This window comes from Hypanus sabinus, chromosome 19, assembly GCF_030144855.1.
Source record: "Hypanus sabinus isolate sHypSab1 chromosome 19, sHypSab1.hap1, whole genome shotgun sequence".
Classification (NCBI taxonomy): domain Eukaryota; kingdom Metazoa; phylum Chordata; class Chondrichthyes; order Myliobatiformes; family Dasyatidae; genus Hypanus; species Hypanus sabinus.
In genome coordinates this window covers 13,723,401-13,738,500 of record NC_082724.1, presented here as the reverse complement: position 1 = coordinate 13,738,500, position 15,100 = coordinate 13,723,401, and the positions used below count along the sequence as shown (strand labels likewise).

Sequence of the window (15,100 nt, the reverse complement as noted above, 5' to 3'; positions counted from 1 at the left end):
ACAGTATCAGACTGGGTTGGGTTGGCACTGTCAACAGTGGAAAATTTAGATGTTAAAATTAGAACTTCTCTTATCAGGCGAGCATCAAGGACTTATTAGCATTGTACTAAGAGGAGCAGAGAGTCCTACCCACCTGCAGGCTGGAGTTTATTCCTTAATAATCCCCAACAAAAGAGCTTAAAAGCTCACTTAGCTCACTGTTTCAAGCATGAACTTCCTGCTTGCAAATTAACTGCCATCAATGTCAATAAAAGAGGCTACACTTCAGATATCATTTATTGCTTGTGAAGTACTTTGGAGCTCACTGAAGATGTAAGCATTTTCTTAATGCTTAGCCCACTGCTCTACTCTCTATTCACTGGACTTACGGAAAGATGGTGCTTGGATGCTGCAGCCTCTCCAGGGCCTATAGAAAAGAGTTGGGGTTAGTGCATGAATAACAGTGAATTATTGTCTTGGGACGGGGGTTCATTCGACGGCGGCGGTGGTCGGGCCGGGTCTCTGCCGCGTGTGGTGTTTTTTTAAATTTAAACCATTCGCACGATGATCATTCCGGTGCGGTGTTTCACTTGCGGCAAAGTTGTCGGCAACAAGTGAGAGGCCTATCTGGGCCTGCTGCAGGCTGAATATACTGAGGGTGATGCTTTGGATGCATTGGGCCTGAAGCGATATTGCTGCAGACGGATGCTCCTCTCCCATGTTGACCTGATTGAGAAACTCCTGAACTATGCACCTTTGGAGAAGTGATTGTGGATCACAATAATGGCAAAGTATTAGTCCAACCTCACTGGAGTTGATGGCACGAATCTCTGTGGAGATCTAAAGACTGACTTGTATTTAATCTTATCATTTCAAAAGACATTTTGCATTTGTGTATCCTGAATAAAATGGATTTAATTTGAAAAAAAAAGAATTATTGTCTTGGACATTTTTCTTGTGATCACAGAACCCTGTTGGACATTTGTAATGTAAACTACTGCACGTCTGCTTCCCTTGTTTACTGGTGAGACAGCGAGGGAGCCGTGTGGTCTCGGTTGTAGCAAAGACTGGGTCTCAAGCCGTGGGCTTGCCTGTTGCAGCAGTCCAAGAGAGAAGTCAGAGGCAGTGTAGCATGGCATCAATGCTGAGTTGAGGAATGGCCCCTCCCATTGGAGCTGAACCTCCATTGTTTGCTCAGTGAAGACAAGTTGGATTGTGTGTATATGAGAATATGAAAACTGTCTGTTTTTGCCAATAACATCTTTGCACCATCAATTTGCAGGATATGTCACTCATTGAATTGGGCTATGTTTTTTTTTGTGGGACTCTATGTTTACAGCTATTCTATTTGTGCTATATGTGCCTTGTGTTGTGTGTGACTGTCGGCCCTAAACAAACATTGCCTTGTTTGGCTATATTCATGGGTGTCCATGTTTGGCTGAATGATGATTTAACTCAAACTGGAACTTGATTGTGTGGCTAGGCACACCTCAAAAGCCATCTATAAATTTACTGATGACACAACTAGTGTTGGCAGAATTTCAAATGATGACAAATAGGTGTACAAGAATAAGATAGATCATTTGGTTGAGGTGTGTCACAACAACCACCTTGCTGTCAAAGTCAATAAGGACAGGAAATAGACTGTAGACTTCAGGAAGGGGAAGTCAAGTCCTTATTGAGGTGTCACCAGTGGAAAAAGTGAGCAGTTTCAAGTTTCTGGGTGTCAACGCATTGATGCAGTTACAAAAAAGGCATGACAGTGGCTGTATTTCATTAGGAGTTTGAGAAGATTTGGCATGACACCAAAAGACTCTCGCAAATTTCTACAGATGTACCATGGTGAGCATTCTAACTGGCTGTTTCACAATCTAGTATGGAGGGCCCTCTGCACAGGATTATAAAAGGCTGCAGAAGGCTGTGAACTCAGAGATGTCCATCACGAGCACTAGCCTCCTCAGAAGGTTTAAAAGGCAGTGCCTCAAAAAGGTGGCCTCTATCATTAAGGACCCCATCACCCAGGACATGCCCTCTTCTCATTACTACAATCAAGGCAAAGGTACAGAAGCCTGAAGCCACATACTCAATATTTTATGAACAGCTTCTTTCCCTCTGCCATAGGATTTCTGAATGGACAATGAACCCATGTAGACTATCTCAATTTTCCCCTTTATTTTTACTCTCTCTTTGCACTTCTTATTTAATTTAATTTTTAAAATAGATTTTTCACTGTAATTAAAACGTTTATTATTATTATGCATTGCAAATGCACTGCTGCTGCAAAACAGCAAATTTCACAGCATATGTTGGTGATATTAAACTTGATTCTTATTTTGATTCTGGTTCTGATAGTCAACCAAAGAATAACAGTAATAAAAGAGATAGTAAAACACACTTGCAAACTGGTAAGAAATACAAAAACAGAGGGTAAGTGCTTCTGCAGATATCTAGCACAAAACCATAAGACATAGGAGTAGAATCAGGCTATTTAGCCCATCGAATCTGCCCCACCATTCCATCATGGTTGGTTTATTATCAGTCTCAACCCCATTTTCCTGCCATCTCCCTTAATTTTGACACCATGACTAATTACAAACCCATCAACCTCCATTTTAAATATACCTAGTGACTTGGCCCGCACAAGCATCTGAGGCAATAAATTTCACAGATGCACCATCCAATGGCTAAAGAAACTCCTCCTTTGTTGTAACTGCTTCTACTCCGAGTCTGTACCCTCTGATCCTAGAATCCTTCTCTATAGGAAACATCCTCATCATGTCCACTCCATCTAGGCCTTTCAAAGTTTGATAGGTTTCAATTTGATACATTTCAATGAGATCCCCCATTTCATTCTTCTAAACTTCAACAAGTACAGCCCCAGAGCCATCAAACCGCTCCTCATGCATTAGCCCTTTACGTTAACCTTTTACGTATGAGGAGGAATAGATGTTGTTCCCTTTTGAGGCTATGGCAAGGGAAATAATGATGGAGAATGAGAAACAGAAGTAGTTCAAAACAAATATTTCATATCGATCAGCTCCATAGAAAACACTAAAATCATTATAGTTGTAAATGAAAGGGAACTGAGAGTGAGGAAATTAAAAGAGCTGATATCAATAGAGAATAACTCGCACAAAATGCTGGAGGAACTCAGCAGGTCAGGCAGCGTCTACGGAAATGAGTCAACAGATGACGTTCTGGCTGAGACCCTTCGGCCCGAAACGTTGACTGTTTATTCCTTTTAGTCATAGAATCATACATACAGCACAGAACCAGGCCCTTTGGCCCTTCTAGTCCACGCCAAGCCATTTAAAATGGCTACTCCCATCGACCTGCACCAGGATCATAGCCCTCCATACCCCTACCATCTATGTATCTATCCAAACTTCTCTTCAATGTTGAAATCGAGCTTGCATGCACCACGTGTGCTGGCAGCTTGTTCCACACTCTCACCGCCCTCTGAGTGAAGAGTTTTCTCTCATATTCCCCTTAAACTTATCACCTTTTGCCCTTAACCCATGACCAACCCAACCTCGGTGGGAAAAGCCTGTTACATTTACCCTATCTATACTCCTCATAATTCACTGATGCTGCCTGACCTGCTAAATTGCTCCAGCATTTTGTATGTGTTACTCTAGATTTCCAGCATCTGCAGAATCTCTTGTGTATTTCACAGAGAAAACCTGTTAAGAAAACTAATGTAATCAAAGGCTGACAAATAGATTAAGGACTGATAAGCTCCACAGAGCTGAAGGTCTGCATGATAAGGTTCTAAAAGAGGTGGGTACAGTAGATAATAAATGCATTAATTGCCATCTCCCTGGGTTCTGGAAAGAGGGGAAAACAGATCAGAAGATGCCAAATGTAACACTCTAATCAGAAAAGGAAGAAGGAAGATAAAAGGAAACAACTGACTAATTGGCCTAACGTTAGCTATTGAGAAAAAGCTAAAATCCATTATGAAGTAAGTGGTCATTGAGCACTTTGAGAAACTTTAAGATGCGAAGATAGAGTTGACATGAATTTGTAAAAGGGATTTCATTCTTAACAAATTTATAAACGTTGTTTAAGCATGTGAATTAATAGGATTTTTTTTCAATAAGGATGTGAATTAATGGGGTAAATATACAGGAGTTAGTATTTGTTAAAGTTCCATGTATAAGTTTCTAGCACAAGATAAGTGCTCGTGAGTACAATAGTAACTACTGGCATGCCTTACAATCTATATTAATGACTGAGATGAAAGGACTGAGGATAATGAATCCAGATATAAAAGAGACAAAGATCGGTGGAAAAATAAATTGTGATAAAGACACACAGCATCTGCAAAGGGATGTATATGAGTTATGTAAGTGGTAAGTTTGTTTGTTTGTCTATTTATTTATTTATTTATTTATTTATCGAGATACAGCGCGGAATAGGCCATTCAGCCCTTCAAATCGCACCACCCAGCAATCCCCTGATTTAAACTTAGCCTAATTGTGGGATAATTTCCAGTGACTAATTAACCTACCAACCAGTAAGTTATTGGACTGTGGGAGGAAACCAGGGCACCCAGAGGAAATTCATGAGTCACAGGGAGAAAGTACAAACTCTTTACAGGCAGTGGCGGGAATTGAACCCGGGTTGTTGGTACTGTAAAACACCATGCTACCCCAATGAGAGAAAATGATATATTATCCACTTTGTTGGAAGAATTTTAAAAACTGGTGAGAATATTAAAGGGGTACTCAGATAGAAGAAGCACAGGAAGAAGGTTAAGGTACAGCAAGGAATTGAGAAGCCAAAAGGAAAATTTAGTTTAATTGTAAAATAGATAAACTACTTAGGAGTCCCTAAGGCAGTCCTATGTTGACTGGCAACTCCTGCAATGCTGCTGGTGCTGAACTGCATCAGTCTCCGCAGTTCCTTTGGATTTGCCAGCTGCCTGGAAAGGGAGAGCCTGCTATATGGGCAACAGCTTGCTCTGAATATTGTACTGCCCTGGCTTGCATATCACATGGACAAGCTAGGATGCAACACCCATTGTCAAACCTGATCGAGATAAAGTACCAAAATAAAGAATTTTTACTGCAGTAGTACATGGCTTTGGTGAGTTCACACTTTAGAACTGTGCACTGTTTTGGTCTCATTGAAGGAAAGACAAATGTGCCTTAGAAATTATGTTCAGAAATTAGAAATGAAGGCTCAGTAGATTAATTCCGAGATTGAGATATCCGAGGAGCAAAGATTAAGATCAATTCCCAGAGTGAGTGAGTTATCCAAGCAGCAAAGACTAAGCTGCTGAATTTTGAAAACTTTTAGGAATTCTCCCCTCGGATAGCTTGTGGAGATTCGGTCATTGTGGAGGCTTTGGATTCTGCAGCGATAGAGAGGTGTCTCATTGAGAACAGTTGTCATTGGGATCCTCTGGGAAAGTTAGGTCTGAAAACTGCTGCACTGAGGCTCCAATAAGGTAAGTCGCATTTTTTACATTCAACATTTTACACACTATCCCAACACAATGTCAGCCAATCCACACCACTACACTCCAAACCCTACACCAATCCAGCCCTTAGATCTGTCACTAACCACACGCTCTCCCACTGAGGTTAAAACCCTGGTCTCCATGCCAACCCCATCTGGCTGAAGTCCCCATCCACTTGCTCTGCACCTCCATCCAACCATCCCAACCATTAATGTCTCCATTCTGCAAGCTCTCAGCAACCTGATCCACAAAGGAAAGATCCCAAGCTCTTCTGAGATTGGCTGAAGTTTGCAGCCTCTTTATAATGCGCCTCTGTTCGCTCTTGCATTACAACATTATATAGGCTGTTCTCATTATCAATGCTGAACATGAAACATAGAACAGTACAGCACAGAAAAGGCCCTTCAACTCACAAGGTTTGCCAATCTGCTCCAAGATCAATCTAACCCTTCCCTCACACATGGCCCTCCATTTTTCTCTTTAGGGGTCTGAGTGAAAGGATGAACTACTTTAAAATAAGAACTGAATTGCATCTGCACACCCTGCAACAATTAATTACTTTCTGCCCCCTGAGCATTATTCTTCCAAGCACCATATCTGGGGCTGATCACAATATGTGCCTTGTCGTATGATGTGTGCCATCATGGTCTCTTGACCATGACTGTTCTTGGCAATTTTTCTACGGAAGAGGTGTGCCATTGCTTTCTTCTGGCCAGTGTCTTTACAAGATGGGTGGCCCCAGCCATTATCAATACTCTTCAGAGATTGTCTGACTGGCATCAATGGTTGCATAACTAGTTCTTGAGGCGGCACAGTAGCCTAGTTTTGCAGTGCAGGTGACCTGGGTTCAATTCCTGTCACTGCCTGCAAAGAGTATGTACGTTCTCCCCGAGACCGCATGGGTTTCTTCTGGGTGTTCTGGTCTCCTCCCACAATCCAAAGCTGTACCCGTTGATTGGTTAATTGTTCATTGTAAATTGACCTGTAATTAGGCTAGAATTAATTCAGGGGACTACTGGGCAGCGTAAAGGGCCAGAAGGGCCTATTCTACACTGTGTCTCTAAATGGTTTCCCATGACCTTGATCAGTTGGGGGTGGGTGGTGCTAAACAGGTGCTACACCTTGCCCAAGGTTGACCTGCAGGCTAGCGGAGGGAAAGAATGCCTTACACCCCCTTTTGGCAGAGATGTATCTCTACCCGCTGCTCAGGTTTGGTATACAGTGGATAAAAGTGATAAACAGACAGCATCAGATCAACAATCACCTTGTGGAAACAAGAATCAGGAGAGGTATTGACTAAATCCGAAAGTTAAACTGTTTATAATTGTATCATTTCTATTCCCCCTCCCCCTTCACTACCAACCCTCTCAAAACGCAGCAAAGTCTGACTGATGCCACTCAGTTACATCCCTGGTTGGTCCACCTTCCTAGAATTTTTTTTGTGGCCATATAGAATTATTCTAAGGACTTTGTCTCTTTAAACGTAACTTTGGTGCTGCATTTTTTTTGATGATTGTGTAATCCAAAACTCAAATTTAAAGAAATAATCCCCAGACAAAGCAACCTCTTGGTGTGCTCCTGGTAATTGGAGACATTGTGGACAGCCCCCCATGCTGAATGAAAGGACTACGCAGGCAAGCTGACATAACACCCCAGGTGCAAGACAAGCAAAGAGAAATTCATTAAAATCTAAAATATGATCAGACAAAGAGGAAACACGATTGCTGACTGCAAGATGCGCTGATCTCAGATGCTGCCCCGTGTTGTTGCTTTGTATCCCTTCAGATTGTGCAGCCAGAATATGCTGAAGCAGTATTAAAGTGTCAGGACTGGAAGATGGGTCACAATTTGAATACCACAACATGCATAATAGCTTTCCATTAGGAAAGCTGTCAGTGCCACGACTCACACGGCCACTCCACAAGGTACAGTGGTTTTGACTATACCTCATTAAGATGTCAATGATCTCACAAAAAAGAATAAAAACTTCCACTTCAGTGAGCTTACTTAAGATCATATGACAAGTACACTTGCAGTGAATAGGACAAACTTGTATTGCTTAATGGGAGTGACGGTGATCTCAATAACTATTATATAGCTAATAAATATCTGTTTACATTAGCATTTATTTTGCAGGGTGATGCAGATATTTATTGAAAATTGCACAATGTCAAAGATGTTAATTTATCAGACTTAATGGATTTACATTGGCAACTTTTAATCTTAACAATTCTGTGCACATACACAAGGACACATAATCACTACCGGCGTTCACAATAAAGCAAGCAAAACCTTTCTGGAACAGTTACCTTTCTGGTAAGGCAGCAATTTCAAAGAGTATGCAGCAGAACTGGTTTGCAATGCCCAATGGTAGGTCTTGTATTACCTGCAGGAACGCCTTGTTTTGGTTTTCAATGGCATTCCAGCGAACACTCAATTTTTATAAAGTAGACATGCTCAAGGATTATATCTGTCCCTATGCAAACTAATAAGTGATTTATTTTCTCTGGCCAGCATTTGAAAGAAAGCAATTCAAAGACAAATCAAACAATACGCTGCTAATAGGACAAAACAATGTCAAATCTCAGTGAAATCCAAAACCAAAACCTACACCCGAAAGCTCCAAACAGAGCCTGATATTTCCCTTGGCTTTGCAATGTGCATGATTAACAGTTTTAAGAATTGATAACTTGTGATCTCTACTACAATAAATGTCCGTTTCTTTGTTAAACCGCACAGCACTTAAAAATAACCACAGAAAAAGCTGAGGCACCCTGGACAAGTGACCTTTCTGAAAAGGAACAAACTGTTGACATTTCAGCCCAAGACTCTTCCTTGGGTTCTGATGAAGGGTCTTGGCCAGAACCATCGACTGTTTATTCCCTTCCATAGATGCTGCCTTAAGGTGGTCACAGGTTCCTTAAAGTTGTCATAGCCAGGATTGGTAGTGGGGGATAAGCTCCCATTATCTATTAAATGCTCCTCAAAGAGCCTCTGCCAACCAATTCCAACTCCTGGCCTCCACATGTGGCTTAGCTACTAAGCCCAATGGATATGTTACTACTGACAGGAAAAGGGTCTAAGGTGTGTTACTGGCACCTGAAAACCAGTCTCTTTGGGCAGATGGGAATGGTCAGCCATGGTTGCAGCTCACCGAGGAGAAGGTAAACTTTAACCTTAAATGTCTGCAGCCTTGTGGCTATACCCACTTATGAGGAATGCTTCAGGAAGAAAAATCTGGAACTGAAGTCTCTAGGGTAGTCCTACGTAGAGTTCAGCAATGACTGGCAACTCCTGCAACGCCCCTAGTGACAAACTGTATTGGTCTCTGCTGTTCATTAGCTGCTTGAAAGGGGGAGCCTGCTGCGTGGACAACAGCTTGCTCCCCATATCATACTGCCCTGGCTTGCATATCATGTAGATGGCTGGCACGCAACATCCATGGTTGACCCCGACCAACAAGGGCCTCCAAGATGCTGCCTGACCCGCTGAGCTCCTCCAGCAATTTCTTTGTTCTACTTGACATTTGTCTTTATGACAAATGACCCTTGAACACATTCAGAGACTTAAAGTTCTGACTCGGTTCTCTCTGCACAACTACTGTCTGAGTTGTTGAGTACCCCAATCATTTTCAATATCTGCAATATTTAAATAAAATTCCTATTCTGTAGTGGAAGTACAATCTAACCCCCAGAATATTAATAAATAGGGCATGACCTAGATCTACCCCATTTCTACACAATATCTTCTTTTCTTCACTTTGTTGTGTAAAGTTTTAGTCTGTTTTTGCACTGTGTACATTGAAACTTCATATATATATATATATATACACACAAGTAGTAATCTAGAGGCAAGTCCATGTTTACAAATGTTAGTAAATCAATAAAAATCTTATACAAACATACTTATAACCACATACATAATTTTGCTTTGGTTCTATAAATTAAAAAAAGGTAATGTTGCTAACATTCAATGGATCTAGCAACATGAGTAGAGAGAGAGAGAAAAAGACAGAGTTAGCTGCACAGATTTATGATCCTTCATCAGAACTAGAAAACCGAGCGAAAGGGTTTTAAGGGGTGGTGGTGGAGGGTACAGTCTGAACTTCCGTGATAAGATGAAGCCCAGGACTGCTTACATGATGCAGAGACTCAAGAAAGGGACATAAATGCTAGTTATACTCACCATATGTTTTCTATACTGACGTCATTGTATAGATGTGCAGTAGAGAGCATCCAATCAAGCTGCATTGCTGCACTGCGGCAGGAAGGCTGTACAACAGGTAGTCGAAACTGCCCAATGTATCACTGACACCAGCTTGCCCACCATCAAGAACATATATATATATATACCAAAAAGTGCCTAAAAAGGTCCAGCAACATCATGAAGGATTCCATCCACCCTGCTCAAAGACTGCTTCTTCCGCTCCCATCAGGGAGGAGGCTATTTAGCATCCATCTCCAAGACCACCAGATTTAAAAGCAGTTACTTCCCCCGAGCATTGAGATTGATCAACAGTTCCACCCTCTAACCCACCCCTTCACACCCCCAACCACTACGGATTTATCATTTCCTGTCAGTCACCTTATGTACAGACGTTCCTGTGCCACATCACCTTATGGACATTCAATCAATCTATGTATATAAGCTATCTTGTGTATTTATATTTATTGTTTTTTATTATTATTGTGCTATTTATCATACTGAGGTTTTTTTGTGATGCATCAGATCCAGGGTTACAATTATTTTGTTCTCCTCTACACTTGTGTACTGGAAATGACCTTAAACAATCTTGAATCTTATCACTACTGATTTGTCTGAATGAGTTGTAAACTGAGTTGGAATAAGGAGAACAAAGAAAAAAAAATTGCGACTGTGAGATGTTTTACCCAACAGTTTTGGAACTTTGAAATAAAGGAGAATGTTAGAAACATTCAACAACTGATATAGCATCTAATAGACAGCGAAAATCTGAATTAATGTTACAGGTGGATGGCTCGGGATCGTAAGTGACTACTTATGACACAAACAGTGAAGCATATTTATATGAAGTTGCTAAATTCAATATTGAGCCCTGGAGCTGCAGCATGGCTAGACAGCAGATGAGGTGCTCTTTCTTGAGCTTATGCTATGTTTCATTGCAATCTTGCAGCAGAGCAAAGAAGGAAAGATCAGAACAGGAGTAGGATTACGAATTAAGGTGACAGATAACAGGATGCTCAAGATCACCCTTAACGATTACACTGAAATGTTCTACAAAGCAGACACCCAATCTGCATTCTTTTCTCCCTCATTCAGAGAAGACACATCACGAACGCCACATGCAGAATACAGGACTGGAAGATGTGTAGGTGAATTGCTGCTTTACCTGAATGTACTGCTTGGGTCCCGGACTGGAGGGGAAAACAGAGCTAAAAGGACCAGGTGTTACATCTCTTGTAGTTGATGGAAAATTCTATAAGGAGGGGACTGGGGATTCATTAGAGATCTTCCTGTGCAAAAGCAGAATAATACTTTACACAGCAAAAGGGTCTTTTAAGAGGCTTTTAGATAGGTACATGGAGCTTAGTAAAATAGAGAGCTATGGGTAAGCCTTGTAATTTCTAAGATAGGGACATGTTCAGCACAACTTTGTGGGCCAAAGGGCCTGTATTGTGCTGTAGGTTTTCTATGTTTCTATGTTCTATCTTTCTAAAGTGAAGCCTTCTTCCTGATATGAAATAATGAGTTCAAGGGGTGAAGCACAGAACCACACCCCTTGGCAGGAACCTGTTATCACAATCAACAAATAAACAAAACAGTTTGAGGTGACTTCCCAAAAAGCAAAGGAAATGGTGCTGTCAAACTCTGTACTCAAGCATTATGATCCACATCATCCATTGAAGCTTGCCTATGGTAAGGTATCGCTGCAGTCATGTCACACGTTATGAGTGATGGAAGTGAATGCCCCACTGCCTTTGCATCATGTTCCCTTACTGTTGCAGAGAAAATGTATGCACACATTTGCAGAAAGGCTTAAGTCTGGTTTGTGGTGTAAAACATTTCAACCAGTACTTGTACGGGAGAGAGTTTACCCTCATGTCAACCATGTGTATCCATTTTCAATCCACAGAAGGGCATTCCACTAACAGCAGCAGCATGAATGCAGAGGTTTCTTGGAGGACACAATTACAAGAACAAGTTCAAGAGGGCAACTAATCATAGAAATATTTATGGATTGTCCCGTTTTCCCTTGGAAATGGAAATAACTGAAAAATGTACAAAAGATGACATTTGTCCTGATGATTCTCCCCAATTGCAAGTCTCCCTATTGCAGCAGAGTCGATCCGAAGAGAAACCAGAAAAGACCCAAGACTGTCTCAGGTCTACTTTACAACCCAAATGGCTGGAATGTGCTGTAGCAATTCCAGTTTCCCCATTTTTATCAGTGCCAGGAAGAAGTTGCTCTTGATGGGAGTTGCTTTATGAGGGGATTGAGAGCTGTTGTACCAACCAAGCTGAGAGCTGAAGTGTTGGAGGAGCTACATGTCAGTCATCTAGACATGATCAAAATGAAAGCATTGGACTGAAGTCTGGCTGGTGGTCTGGGAGAGATCAGCAGATCGAGTAGCTTGCCATCCACTGTCTGGAACGCCAACATGTCCAGAAGATGCCAAAAGCAGCACATCTCCATTCCTGGGAATGGCCTGCATTGCCCCGGCAGAGGATTCATGTAGGTTTTGTCAGACCATTCAAGGGCACAAATTTCATGGTCAGAAGTGGTCCCAATAGCCTCACCCACTGGTGATGTGTTGAGGAGCATCTTCTCAAGGACTGGTGCTCCAGAACACTTAATCAGTGACAATGGACCACAGTCTGCCAGTTTCTGTAATTCCTGGAAATGAATGGAGTAAGACTTATTACATCGTCACCATACCACTCAGCTGCAAATGACTTGGCAGAAATGTTCACCCAGAGTCTAAAGAACACACTGCAAGCAACGTCAGTAAAACACACCACACTGACACTGAATCAGAATCTCACCAGTTTCCTCCTTGCATATCACAATGCAGCACACTCCACAACCAACAACTCTCCAGCAGTACTGATCCTGGGTTCTGCCTTGCACTCACACTTGGATCTCCTCAAAGCCAATCTCAGAAGGAGAAGGTACAACAAACATCCAAGACAAATTGAGAGCTCCTCAAACAAGGAGCAGTCTGGTGAGGGACTACAGAGGTGATCGCAAGTGGGTACCGGGAAAGATTAGGAACAGAACAATTCTGACACAGTGGGAATTGCGTCCAATGTCATCTGTATACAACACATCGATCAATTGAGGAGAGCGAAGTCAATGGTTATAGAACAAATGGTGCCCATAGCTGTCAGAACCACTTCCTGCCGTCGCAGAGTCAGCTACAGGCACTACGGAGGAGATCTCAGAAACTGAGACTGTTCAGAGCCACAAGTCTCGCCTGTAAAGTGACCCCTTTGACAGGAAAGACATTATCCCACAAGAGTAAGAAATCCTCCACAGCAATTAAATCTTTAGGCCTAAATGGGACAAATTAAAATTTGCTATGCTGTGGATGTCTATATATTAGTTGCATTAAATTGGAAGATATATATATATATATATATATAGATATAGATAGATAAATAGATAGATAGACAGAGAGAGAGAGGAGAGAGAGTGTGAGAAAGATAGAAGGGAAGGAAGGAGAGAGAAAGAAAGAAAGTACTGTATTTGAGTTGAGATGCATTCTATATTGAGTTGGACTTTATAACCAAACAGGGAGCAGTGCACTGTGTTTAATATTTCAGTGATATTTGAGCAATATTGTAAATACATTGATTGATTAAGCATTCTTTGTTGTTTACATAACTTATTACAAGTGTATGAATGGCATATATCATTACGGCACCAAGCCACATGTGAGGGCCTCACTAAAGAAGGAACTAAGAGGTGTTTCCTGGGCTCCTGTGTTTTGCTTTTTATTAATTTCTAGAGATATAAAACATAACAATAATATCACCTTCCCTCTGACAACCAACTCTATTGCACCTCAGCGATGTGTGCCGAGTCCACTGCTTTACTGTTTTTACACTTACGACTGTGTGGCTAAGCATTGTTGCATCACGCACAACCCTCCCCACCATGGAAGACATCATCAATAGGCGATACCGTCACCAAGCTTCCTCACTATTCAGGAAGGAGCTACAGGAGCCCGAAGAGCCACATTCAGTGAATCAGGGACTGCTTTTACTCCTCCACCATCGGATTTCTGAATGATCCAAGAACACTACCTAATTATTCCTGTTTTCCCTGCAATATTTATTTATTTTAATAAGTTATATTAATTTTATTTGGTTCCTTAAGATTATTTTAGCCAGGGGTGGTAGTGGGGATAAAATCCCATTACATATCCAAAGCTCCCAATAGCATGCACCTCAAATAGCCTCTGGCAACCAAGTCCAGCAGAATCATTTCTACCTGCTGGAGAAGGGGCAAAGGTGCATTACTGGCACCTCAAAATCGGTCACTTTGTGCAGATGGGCCTTGACGGCCATGGTTGGCAGCTCATCTAGGAGAAGGTCGGTTCGCCTTGTGGATATACCCACTCATGGGGAAGGTTTCGGGAGTAAACCCCAATGGACAAATCTGGAGCCATATTCCCTAAGCCAGTCCCACATAGAGTTCAATGCTGACGGGCAACTCCTGTGATGCTGCTGTCACCAAACTGTATTAGTCTCTGGGCTCATCAGATGCATGGAGAAGGGCAGCTTGGTACACGGGCAACGTTTTGCTCTCCATATTGTACTGTTCTGGCTTATGTATGTAGACAGCTAGGACACAAAATCCATGCTCACCCTTGACCAACAGAGGCCTCAGAATATTAATTTTATGTCTTTACACTGTACTGCAATAGGACACATTTCACAACGTCTAACTCACTGATAATAAATCGGATTATGATTCTATCATAAAATTTGTCACTGATGGCAATTTGACAAAAAATGAACGTCTTACAAGAAAAACACCGACTCTTGGTTTCTTCCACATCAGATGTTTTGATGGTTGATATGCATACGAGTGAGCCTAACTGCTGAAAGCAGCAGAGTTGGATGAGTTTCTGCACTCACTCAATATCCATATATATCCAGGCTGTCTCTCTAGCAATAGTAGGAATGGGAATAATCTATTTTTACCCTTAACTTCCCAAAAATTACGAACATAATTGTTGTGCTCTCCAGATTCAACCTCAGCTATGAAAAATAAAATGCAGCTTTTCCTTGGAACATCTGCTAAAATGGAACTCTATTACCACAGACAATAAGGAAACCATTTGCATGGTTAGTATTTTAAAAAGGGCAACATATACAGAACTGTACAAAAGTCTTAGGCACATATATACTGTATGGCTACGGTGCCTAAGACTTTTGCAAAGTACTGTAGAAATTTTATGTATTGCACTGTCCTGCTGCAGCAAAAAAAAAACAAATTTCATGACATACATGAGCAATGATAAACCTAATTCTCACATGGGTCTCTGTTGTGGACTGGGAGTGGGAAGGGGGAAGAGGGGAATCGTGGTTGGGAAAAGGGGAAGGGGGAGGAGAGGGAGCAGGAAGCACCAGAGAGACATTCTGTAATGATCCAATAAACCAATTAAA

The 15,100-nt window shown here is 41.6% G+C and overlaps 1 pseudogene; it reads left to right on the top strand.

Moving 5' to 3' along the window:
- The first annotated feature begins 498 nt into the window (after positions 1-498).
- LOC132377737 (DNA-directed RNA polymerases I, II, and III subunit RPABC5-like) lies at positions 499-885 on the top strand (annotated as a pseudogene).
- The last annotated feature ends 14,215 nt before the right edge of the window (positions 886-15,100 follow it).